Source organism: Nanorana parkeri, unplaced genomic scaffold, assembly GCF_000935625.1.
Source record: "Nanorana parkeri isolate BGI_ZX_2015 unplaced genomic scaffold, ASM93562v1 scaffold376, whole genome shotgun sequence".
NCBI classification, from domain to species: domain Eukaryota; kingdom Metazoa; phylum Chordata; class Amphibia; order Anura; family Dicroglossidae; genus Nanorana; species Nanorana parkeri.
In genome coordinates, this window is record NW_017306644.1 from 1,286,221 (window position 1) to 1,295,975 (window position 9,755).

General features: G+C 45.9%; 1 protein-coding gene across 1 annotated transcript in view; it reads right to left on the reverse strand.

Annotated features, from left to right (window-relative positions):
- Positions 1 to 9,755, reverse strand: part of MTOR (mechanistic target of rapamycin) — a gene marked incomplete at its 5' end in the record, with an annotated part of 98,189 nt that overhangs the window by 53,142 nt on the left and 35,292 nt on the right. The gene's annotated exons all lie outside the window — the stretch shown is intronic.

Genomic DNA, 9,755 nt, shown 5'->3' on the forward strand with positions numbered 1-9,755 from the left:
CCCCCACCCCCCTTAGTGTGCACAACCAGCTGATCTGTGTTCCCCCAGATGTGCACCACCAGCACCCACCTTCAGATGGTGACTAGGCTAGGGACACGCCTGAGAGGAGTTATTCAAATATCAAGATGCCTTGATGGGTGGATACCAGTCTGGAGGAGTGTGCGTTCCTAGGCTAGCTTCTTTGGCATGCAGATATCCTAGGTAATGCACGTGTGTGATGCGGAGCCTCCATGATTGAAAGAGCCGAGATCCAATGAATAGAAGGGGCAGGTAAGGGATAGCCAGCTGAGGTGGAAAGAGCTAGATGTTGCTAGACTTTATTTTTAGCTCTGGATAGAGTAAGGAATGGTTAAAACACTTGTCAGGTTTATATTTCTGTTGGCGTACTTGCTGGGTAGGATTACCCAACTTGTCCTGGTGACCACTGTCACTGGAACAGAAAGTAACGAGCAATCCAAATTCTTATCGCTGTCAACTGTCCAGGGGATGAGGGGAATCTTCCACTGTGCACACGTGTCCTGTTAACATCTAAAAGGGGAATTCCCCCCACTTTCATCTTCCTGTTGTATCCAGGGGACCGGAAATCTCCCCAATGGGACACCGACAGCAACAAATAAACCAAGGGAAAATTCTGGGTTTGACCCCCACTTTTAGTCCTGGAGGCCAATGGTTCTAAACTTGCAACAGAAGATGTATTCTTACCCTTATGGTAGGCCAAGTTTTAAAACTCCGCCATGTTGCAGTCGCTGGTATCCGACACTTCTGGGTACACCAGATACTGGTTTCCCTGCTGAGTGATTCTGATGAAGGGACCGGTATGAAGAACCACAGTGTGCAACTGGTATCCAACGGGACATTAACCCATCATCAAAGAGTTGACCAAAATGCTGAGCACTGTGCAGGCCACATGACCTTGTGCTGGGTTTAAGTCATGTGACCTTGCAAGCTGGGGGGGAACTTTTAATGGAGACTGGTAAGTTTGTACTGACTAGTACCCCTACAGGCGGTTCCTGCCATATAAGTCTCCTTCTTGGCTAGTGAATTGCCCATCATGGTCTAATAGCGAGGTGCACGGCCAAACTCAGCTTTTACAAGCCAAGATGAGACGTCAGCTGATGCTGCGGAGAGCCTGTAGCCAGTGCCCAGATGTAACAGGGAGCGGTAATGTCGGAGCATTCTGAGCCCATAAAATGTCAGAAAACAAAAAAAATCCCGGTAAATACCAGGAAGCGGCTGTCTTACTCTGCAAAATTTAAACTGGATGTAATCAGTTATGCAAAAGAGCATGGAAAATATTGATTTCTGAATTTTGTGTAAGAAAAGTGGGGGGCGTCCTATATATGGGGGCGTCTTATAGACGGAAAGATACGGTATGTCCTCTTTTCTTATATCCTCAGTTTGACTTGCACAAGTTTGTGACCCGTTCTCTTTAAGTCTAGAGACATTCCTGCAATGGAGGACCGTGCCATTTTCTATTTGCGTTCCTAGGAGATCTTGGAGATGGAGACTTCCAATAATAGGGCTTTATGCATACCAGACTATACAGAATGACAGCAATTGAAAGTACAGGAGGGAACTGTCAGGTTCATTACATATCTGTACGTGCCTTTGTCAGATTTTCCACTGATGAGGAAATGGGGAAAGAGTTTGTGATTTTAGTAAAATATTCAGAGAATCGAATGTATAGAGAGGAGGCAATTCCAGATTTCAGCTTCTATATTCATCAAAATGACGCCCAGATGGGTGGACAGGAGTCCTCAAATGACTGGTATACCACAAAATGGCTGACCACATGGCCAATAGTTGGTAGTACAATCAAGCAGACCAAGAGGAGGGAAGAATACCAGATCCTTTATGACAATCAATGATCAGTAAACCAGGGAGAATGTTCACCCCTTTCCAGGACTGAAGGGGCTGATGTAATACTCAAGAGAAGAAGCCTTAGAAATATACCAGGAACAAGCGATGTGCGGAAGACCTAAAAGTTACAAAATGGCCAATTCAACCAATTTACAACCCACATCGCTCCCCGACCAGTATAGCTGAGGCCTCGGAACCCTTGTTGTGGCATCCAGCAGCTTCTCTGCCCATCGGAACTTAAGCTTCATTGTTTCCAATTTAGTGACCTGTCCACTTTTTGGGACGTTTTGATGCATCTGTTGCCCATTGATTACAATGGGATGGACAGAAACAAAATGGCGGGTAAATACACCGAGGTGAAATATGTATTTCATTTGAGTATTAAGCTAGCTGTCTGGAGCTTGAATTTTAAAGCAAAACTCCAGAGTCTGAGGGAAACCCCCAAAAGTGATACAAACACCCCTGGGCAAAGCGCAGTTAGAGTTGGAATCTCTGTTAGGATTTTATTGCCGAGCCCCAGGACAGGAAGTGAGTGGAAATCCCTTAAAGGAGAACTATGGGGTTAAGTCTTTTCCCCATAGTTCTCCTTAGGGTAACGGGAGGACACAAACTAGCGTCCTCCCGTAGAAACAAAAACAGCAATAAAATAAACCTGATAGTGGTTTTTAACTTTTCCCCGGTCTACCCAAACCTAAAAAATTGGGCTTCGTGCACAATGTAAAGCTACAAAATACACCTCCAAGTAACTCACATTTCTTATTAATTGATGGGGGTTTGCCTATAACAGACGTGTGAGGGGGAAATCCAGCAGTAGGTCTTATCGGACGGGGCGGCATGTGTTTCTAATCCCAACGCCGCCACACAGTCCGCTTGGACATCTCTCCAGCATACGCTAGATACCTTGTCCCTACAGAAGGCTTGTAACAAACAATTCTTTCAAAAATGCCGGTACTGGTCTGAGAGGGGTGCAAGGGGGCGCATACAGCCTGGTCTGAAGGAAAAACAATGGTTGGTTCAAATACTGATGGTATGATGCTAATGTCTCAGCCCCCTACTGGCATCTATGTATGAAGCCCACCATTGTGATCTCACTAGGACAACATAGCATAATATACAGATGACACTATTCATTTTGCGATATGCCAGCTGCCCCACGCTATATTTGACAAGAAAAGTATGGAATGCTTCTAAGCATTTCAAGGGTATCGACAATGTAACCAAGATACAATCCTTCTGGAGTAATGAGTCCTTGATTGAATTGTACCAGCCTGGGGTCTTCACTGGGTCAAAGAAGGCTCCTAACTGCTGGATACTATAGACCCCCCCAGTACAAGAGACATCTCTTGGTCCATCAATCATTAGCCACATTGAGTGACACCCATAACATCACATGCCCATGTCCACATGCGAGTCTTCTGGATCAGCAGAAATCAAGGGGACAGAAAGGTGACCACCTGGAGGGCACACTTAAACGGCCATGACATTTTGGGGTCACACCACCACAAATGTGGCGATTAATTATTTGGAATTACTAAGATGTTTTATACATCTCTGGACTTCATAATTCTCCCAAAATTTTCTGGAAAGGAGGACAAGGATGCTGTGTTTTATATGTTACATTATTACCCCTCTTGTTTAACAAAAGCAAAACATGCAAAGTAAAAAAAAAACAAAAAAACACGTTCATGTACAGTTCCTAAACATTCCCAGGGAAGAGTAAAAGTGAATGTTTGTCTCACATGGTCCTAGTTTCCGCAGCTTAAATAAGTTTAATAATGTCCTCTTCATCTGAGTGTCGTTGGGAGTACACGGGTAATCCCCGAAGACAGAGAGGGAAAGGAGATACAAAGAGAGGCACACATGTCAGTATTTACAGAGTGTTTGTGTTCACAGCGGTGTCAGTGACCTGTGCGGCCCACACACACAGGCTGCGTGATGAATATAACCAGTATTTACACTTCGCTCAGAGGACAAGTCGGCTTTATTACCGAGTAGAAGGGGCAACCCGACATGAATATTCTAAAATATTTGCAGTTTTCGTGACATTCTTCAGTGTAGGACCATTGTACTACTGTGATGAGGTTATAAGTCAACCCAAGCAGTACATGTGCAAACACCTCATTGTCTTTAGATCCAGACAAATTCAGGCAGGGTTGCAAATATAACCTAAAAGCTGAACTCCAGTCAACGTTAAAAACTGGTCCGGCATTGTACAATGAGTGGCCAGATTATTAATCACCGAGTGGCCGGATTATTATATACACCGAGTGGCCGGATTATTATATACACCGAGTGGCCGGATTATTATACATTCTTCAGTGTAGGACCATTGTACTACTGTGATGAGGTTATAAGTCAACCCAAGCAGTACATGTGCAAACACCTCATTGTCTTTAGATCCAGACAAATTCAGGCAGTGTTGCAAATATAACCTAAAAGCTGAACTCCAGTCAACGTTAAAAACTGGTCCGGCATTGTACAGTGAGTGGCCAGATTATTAATCACCGAGTTGCCGGATTATTATATTCCCCCGAGTGGCCGGATTATTATGACCACCTGACGTTTGTAGGCAAATGAGCTATAATTTGGCGCTGAAGTTGCTAGAGGGCCAGACCATTATAAATAGGGAAGCAGGTTGGTTACCACGACAGTAGAAGTGATTTGTTTCTGAAGATACGGGGAAACAACGCGATATAACACCCTTTGAACGCGGGATGATTGTTGGCGCTCGGAGCCATGGAGCGAGTATCAGCAAAACAGCAGAATTTGTTAAATGTTCAAGAGCAGCTGTTGTTAAAGTGTTTAAAGACCGGACTGTCAGCCGAAAATCTGGGTGTGAACGTGGGAATTGTGGCCGTCAGTGACTAGTCAATGTTAGGGCAGAACGGGGGAGGGGCAAGACTGGTACAAGACAACAGAAGGGCGACAGCGCAGTGTCAGATTTTTCGCATCACCTTTCATCATCTCGTGGAGTCACCAGGCGGCCCAACCAAGTACTGATGGGGTTGTCATAATAATCTGGCCACTCATTGTATATGAAGACTGAGAGCCCATTCACATTCCAGGGCTGGAGAGAAGACCGCTGGTTGCATCAGCATGAGGAACACGGTCAGCATTACACTCCCCTAGACTAACAAGAAGCTGGGAGGGAAACCCCAAAGCCAAGTTTTAAATACTCACCGGAGTTCAGCTTTAACTTTTTTCTTTCACTTGCCATCTTTGGGGAGCTAACAACAAGGGAAACAAATCAATGATCTACTCGTGTTTACCAGCAACCATTGTAGCTGTGCTTAAAGTGACACTAAACTCCGGAGATAAATCTTAAAAAATACATTCAAGTATCTTCACTATGAACAACAATGTATCTTATTTGTGCATCACTCGGCTGTAGATCCTCCAATCATCTCTGAATTGGTGCCGACACTGTGCTTCCTTCTGGAGGGGGGCTACGTCTGTTCCCCATGGTCCCTGTGTGTGTTGTAAAGTAGTCACCGCTCCAAGCTCACTCCCGGGATGGACTACAGTCTCAATACAAATCAGTAAACTAAACATGAGATTGTAGTCAATCCCGGGAGTGAGCTTGGAGCGGTGACTACTTTACAACACATAGGGGCCATGGGGTACAGACGTAGCCCCCCTCCAGAAGGAAGGACAGTGTCGGCACCCACTCAGATATGATTGGAGGATCTACAGCCGAGTGATACACAAATAAGATACATTGTTGTTCATAGTGAATATAGTTGAATGTATTTTTAGGATTTATTTCCGGAGTTTAGTGTCACTAAGACAAAACATTCATTGAATTTTACCTAATCGAAGTTGTCTGTAAACCACTGTGGCTAGAATTCACGCAGCTTCTCACAGGGTCACTGGCTGTATACTTCCTAAAGCCTGTGCTGTGAAATTTCCTCTCTATCTGCTTCCTGTATCCTCAATCACATGAATGCTTCCAATGCCAGCTTGAATCTCATTGGTGGATAGCAAAGCTTCTTAGTACTGTTTCTTCTCTATATATGAAAGACAAAGGCTCCTGCAGTGGGTGCATTTGGGAATAGCTTTATTGCCTCACAAGCCGGGGGTTCCCAGATCACCAGATAACTGACAAAAGGGAGGGATGTGAACTGATAAGCTGCCAAGATGGTACTGCAGACTTAATCTGTTTGATACTGCATTTGACGAATACAGTTACAGTATAAAAAAAAATTCTTTTTTTTTTTACATGTCTTTGCATGTCAGATGATATTAAAAAGACAGAGCAGGGTTTCGTTAAAAGTAGTTACCAAGTGAACGCTGTATACGTGCTTACAAAATTTATATACAAGATATTTAGATATGCAGTTTAGTTACAGCCGGGGCCGGATTTCCCACGAGGCCAACCAAGGCCCGGCCTCGGGGCAGCAGGGAGTAGAGGGGCAGCAGGGGTGTGGAATTCCTATCTCCCGATGCCAGGGGCATGCAGTTCCGGGCGCCAGGCAGGTAGTGTTCTACATTTAGCCCTGCTTTGGGCAAGCAGGGCTAAATGTACAGCGGGGTAGCCGCCGCTTGTTCTGTACAAATGATCTCGGCGATGTCGTCGAGATCGCTTGTATGCAGACTACATACACTGGTTGGCGCACTGAGGAACCTGGCATTGGGGCAGCAGAGAGAGTAAATCCAGCCCTGGTCACAGTAGTCAAGTTGACCAATGCTGCCAAATTTCACCTGGGAATTTAGCTTTTGATGACCTTTGGTCCTGAAGGGTGAAAGTATACGAATACAAGTCCCATCCCTCACACTGGCATACAATAAGATATTTTTAGTTCCGACATGCTCCAAAATCCTGCGATGAGGTATCTGTTAAGCCAGTTTAGATATTTTAGGCTTAGCGGTCCTCAAAGTGTTAAACCTCCACTCTACTAATCTATTTTGCATCTGACCATCTGAGGGATTTCTACATTACGATGGTATATGTACCTGCAGAAGTATAGACTCCCTGAAGACGTATACATTCGAGCACAGAGGCTTGTAAGCCCAACTCACCATGAACAATAACAGATGCAAACTCCATGGCCGTTTATGTCTGTACGTCGATTCGGCAATAATGGTCCACAAGTCAAAGTCTGACAGCCGGAGTGGAGTTAACTAGCTTTACGAGGCTCATTCATGGTGCTGTGGGGACCATTACGGAGAAACCTGGACATTCATACTTAAAATCACTCAGCTGTCAATGGTTTCTAGGAACTGGGTCTAGGGAACATGACTGGTTTTGCAAAGCAAACAGATCTCACGTGGACCAGTTGATTACATGCATGCGTGGCAACAGAAAAGTTACTCGTTTTTGGTGTTAAAGCTCAACGTACAGGAAAGTTAGAAAATGAAGAGCGATAGGTTAGCGCACTCCTAAGGGGGTGTGAGGTGTGTCGTGGCCATTGTGCGGCTCCTCGTGTTATTAGGCCGGGGTGTCTTCCACGCCGAGTCTGACACGTCATCAACCCCCCTTCCCAAGGATCCACATCTGCCCACTGAACACCCGCCTATCAACACGACCAGACCTCACGACAACATCACCAGAAGATCGCCAACATTGTGCCCACCCATTCCATTAGATGCGAGTGCCCAATTTCCATTCCCACTTCCTTTTACCTCGATTTACTGTTATTTCCTGGTCAATCTCCTTCCGCAATCTGCGCCAGTTAGCGGCGCGCTCCTTCCCTTTCCTTTTTTTTTGTTCAGTAACATACAGGAACAACCTTCTAATTTGCTCTGAAGAGACCTGGTAAGGTTTGGTGCCCCATCCAGTTTTTATGAAGATGTCCTTCAGGCAGGAAGTGATGGGAAAGGTCTCCACCAGGAACATGTAGAGAAGTCACTGGCACATGAACTGTGATAGGCCTTCGTCCTTTATTGACGCAAGTGGAACATATCACAACGCATACGACGTTTCGGGACAACAGAAGGTCCCTTCAACAGGCAAGCAATGTCTCCATCGGGAACAAAGGCAAATACATTTTTAGAGTGCGGAAGGGTTGTCCCAGTGACCGGTAAAAAAAAATAAGATGGAAGTGAAAATCCAAAAGGGGTAACAGGAATAAAAACATACTAGAAATGTTACCTGTTCCCCCAATCTATCTGAAAAACATTGTCAGCAATGAAGTCACTAACCCGCATTAAACAGAATAATGAGCAAGTGAACTGGTTCAGTGTTAGGGATGCACTGATACCAAGTATTTGGGCTCGTACTCGTCCAAATGCTCCGATACCTTCCATGACACCAGAACTTCCGGTCAGAAGTGATTGGCCAGGATGCCGGCTCCATGCTAATTGGCTGGGAAGCCGGCAACCTGGCCAATAAGCATTGGGCCGGCCAAACAGCATAGAGCCAGCCTCCCAGCCAATCAGGAAGCCGGGTCATTACTTGCCGCCCGGCTTCCTGATTGGCCGGGAAGCCGGCACCATGCTGATTGGCTCGGAAGCCGCTTTCCCGGCCAAACAACATGGAGCCGGCTTCCCGGGCAAACCTCTGACCAGATTGCACGGGAAGCCGGATCCATGGCAGTGGACGCACTGGTACTCGGTATCGGCAAGTACCGAAAACAAAATATCGGTACTCGTTACCGAAAACCGGCATCAGTGCTTCCGTATTCAGTGTGCACTATATGGCCCAATGTATGTAAAGATCTCTCTAAAAGATTAGGCTTTGTTGCCGATGTACGGCATACAAAGATATTTTAGACAATTTTGTATACATGCCTTGTGGTGTGGGGGAAGGTTCGTGCATGCAGACAGGAAGTGGCTGTAAAGTGGCCGCATGCATCAAAAGGATGATAATAGGTAAAAAGAGGATTAGAACAAAAGAAAATGTCATTTGTTCATGATACACAAAGTGATGAGCAGCCAGAGAGAGGGGATTACACCGACTTCAATGACAGAAGCCGCCTCAGCACTCCCTCTGTGCAGACAAGAGAGCCGAGTGCAGGTGACGTGGGAGCCGGGGAAGGAATTCCTCATAAAACTGGACGGAATTTTTAAAGATTCCAAATAAAAACACATTTTCATCTTCAAAGTGACTTTATAATCTCACAAATGTTTTCACACATCTGTCCGTCCGTCACAATGAAATGTTTCCGTCTGTCCAAGGAGAGCCAATAAAGAGAACGGACGCATGCAGGAGCATTCCTGGGACACAAGGGACATCTGACGTCCGGGCCTCGCTTACCTCCCTGCGTGGGACAAAAATGCATCAAACCTAAACAATCTGATTAAATTTAAACCCCTGTCCATCCTTCAGTCTTCTATCTGACCTCCGTCCTTCCCTTCAGTCTTCTATCTGACCTCCGTCCTCCCCTTCAGTCTATCTGACCTCCGTCCTTCCCTTCAGTCTTCTATCTGACCTCCGTCCTTCCCTTCAGTCTTCTATCTGACCTCCGTCCTTCCCTTCAGTCTTCTATCTGACCTCCGTCCTTCCCTCCAGTCTTCTATCTGACCCACGTCCGTAAGCGGAGCACAGAGGCAGGGTGCTGTGATATTTTCAGGAAGCTACCTATGCAATGTCAGCTTGTATCAGTGCTCAGGGCTCTTGATGAGAGAAGTATGAGGCAGGGTGCTGTGATGTTTTAGGAAGCCATGTACAGCACCCTGCCGGCCCCTCCAAACAGCCATGATCTGTCTGCATTGTATAGGAGAAGTTTAATTTAAAAAGAGAACTATGGCCCAACCGTTATTGGCCATAGTTCTCTGTAGGGTCACAGGAGGATATTTACCATGTGACCTAAAACTCAGCATAAAGCTTGCGATTGCCCGCTATATGCTGACAGCGCAGAGCCGAGCTGCGGACGGGAAGGAACCCGACAATATTGCCACCTGATTGACAGCTGGCTCTGCCTCTCTCCAGAGCCAGCTGTGCCGGCCCGCTTCCC